The sequence below is a fragment of the Rhagoletis pomonella genome, unplaced genomic scaffold (assembly GCF_013731165.1).
Source record: "Rhagoletis pomonella isolate Grant_MI unplaced genomic scaffold, Rhpom_1.0 Rhpom_scaffold_20968, whole genome shotgun sequence".
Lineage (NCBI taxonomy): Eukaryota > Metazoa > Arthropoda > Insecta > Diptera > Tephritidae > Rhagoletis > Rhagoletis pomonella.
In genome coordinates, this window is record NW_023479489.1 from 1 (window position 1) to 2368 (window position 2368).

At 34.0% G+C, this 2368-nt stretch overlaps 1 long non-coding RNA gene across 1 annotated transcript; it reads left to right on the forward strand.

Moving 5' to 3' along the window:
* Positions 1-564: 564 nt before the first annotated feature.
* On the forward strand, positions 565-1437 carry LOC118732484. The gene is made up of 2 exons (XR_004992139.1): positions 565-1035; positions 1096-1437. It is a non-coding gene; the product is annotated as an uncharacterized LOC118732484 (long non-coding RNA).
* Positions 1438-2368: the final 931 nt, after the last annotated feature.

Genomic DNA, 2368 nt, shown 5'->3' on the forward strand with positions numbered 1-2368 from the left:
AGAAATACGTTTATGATAAAATTTTGGAAAATGGGCGTGGCACCGCCCACTTATGATCACATATGTGACCTGGTCTACGAAAAGGGAGCTTACGTGCGAAAAGTTTTCTGTGAAAAAGCTGTTAAAAGTGAAAATCATCTCATCTTCCATCCGAATCAACCAAAAAGTGAAAATTGATTTTTTTGACACCTAAGCCCCCTTTCCGTAGACCAGGTCACATATATGTATCTCGGTAACCGTTCAACAAATTTTTACCAAACTCAGTACGGTTATTGTGCTTACCACATAATTGAAATCAGAATAAAAGTACGGCCGCTTTTTATTTAACGGCAAATTTCAGAAATGCTTGAAACTTCAATAATTTACTAATTTACTCAAAATTGATACACCGCGGCTTACCATGTTGCGGTAGCTTTTGGAAATGTGAAAAACATATATTTAAAACTTGCGCCGGGTATTTAATGTTCGGCTCCGCCCGAACTTAGACTTTCTTACATGTTTTTTTATTGAATTTGGTAACTTTTTCTGACGTTTTTGGTAAAAATAAAAAAAAAGTTTTGGCAACACTGATATGTATGTCTATATATTGGTCATAACTAGACAAATGTGGATTTGGAAATGCTTCGAAATTTTAGTTTAATTTAAAATAGGTTTGGTAATTTTTTGTATAATTTGGTAAAAAATAAACAACTTATGGTAACACTGAACACATATAAGTAAAATATAGCCATCGAAAAGTCTACCCTACGTTGCTTATGCATTTGACAGAGTTTTCGTTCATTTTCTGACAGTCAGTTCCGGCAGCATATTCATATTAGGTTCTTTCCCGTACGCAACGTGGGATCCAGCGGGTGCCCAAAATAGCCCAGAAATCATTCCCGTACTCAACAAAATGGGTAATAGAGAGCGAAAATTGCAACATATTGGATCGTGTCTTCTTCTTCCTGCCCGAAACAGCCCGGACTTTTTCTCCGGGTAAAAATGGATAAAATGTCAAAGTGCATATCAGCTGTTTTACGTTTACATGTCCACGTGGTCAAGAGTAGCAAATATTTTTAACATAGCAATAACAAAATTAACTTATGTCTCTCACAGGCACAGCAAAATGAAGTCATTCTTAACATCATATTAAATTACGCTATCATGTCGTGACTAAACAATACACAAAAATTGGAAAATAACTTTTTACGAACCTTTGATACCCAGCAACGAAATAAGAAGGAGAATAGGAATGAAACGATACGAGTAAATACAAGTAAATACTCGGTACTTTTCGTTCGATACCGAGTAATTTTGGTATCGATACTTTTGAACCAAGTACTGAGTAGGTATCGAAAATCAAATATTTGTAGCGAAACCCGATACTAAAGGGCTGACTATAATGTGAATAAGCAAGCGTATGCAAATGTGCGAATAAACATAAATCCTATTCTGAAACTATAATGTACTTAACAAGGCCGTATTTAGGGGACGACTTTGTAAGGCCCAATTTCAGACGGTCTACTTACGTAGATATTGTTGATTAACTTCCACTATTCATTTTCGGATCATACAATTAATCTGCACTTAAATGGCCCATATTGGCTATTTAAATATGAGATATGCAACCCTGTTTTTGTACCAAACAACGAAGATTGATTGGTAGGTTGTTTAATCAATCCCTCTAAATCCCACCAAAAAACAATCAGCTGTTCAGCACAAAATGTAAACAAATAAGCAAATGCAACAACAATTTCAAGAAACAAGCAGCAGTGCTGCCAATTGTTTAGCATATTTAAACAAAAGTTGATATGAAACCCAACGAAAGCTAAATGGAATTTAAACAGCAATCCACAATTAACCTTAAGTGCCGTTTATATATTCATTTGAAATTGGCCCTAAGTGTTCTGACCGGCCCCAACGGCCCCATTCCGAAATATAGATATGTAGGATTTGCCTAAAAACTTGAAAAAAAGGCAAAATGAGCTTTGAAAAAAGGAGAAAAGGCATATATTCTTTAATTTTGATATGCACTTCCTGTATGTACAATGTGCATGTTCCATTAAAGATATTAAAAAATACATACAGTGGTCAAAAAATTATAGCCGAACCACTTTTTGTCAAGTTTTAACGTATCATTTTCGTTGTTATTTCATTTTGGTTATTTTTTATAAAAATATTGTTCATTCTTTAACAAAACCCGTGTAAATCCAAGTCTCCAAATTTGTGCAATATTAAAAAAAAATCAACAAACTTTTCGTACAAATTTCGAGCTTTTCTAAAAGTTCTAAAAAATCAATTGTAGTTTTTAGCCATTTAAAACTTGTACTTCATTCTACTAGAATTCAATGGGCAACAAAACTGAATACGCAGAATCTAATTAACAAAC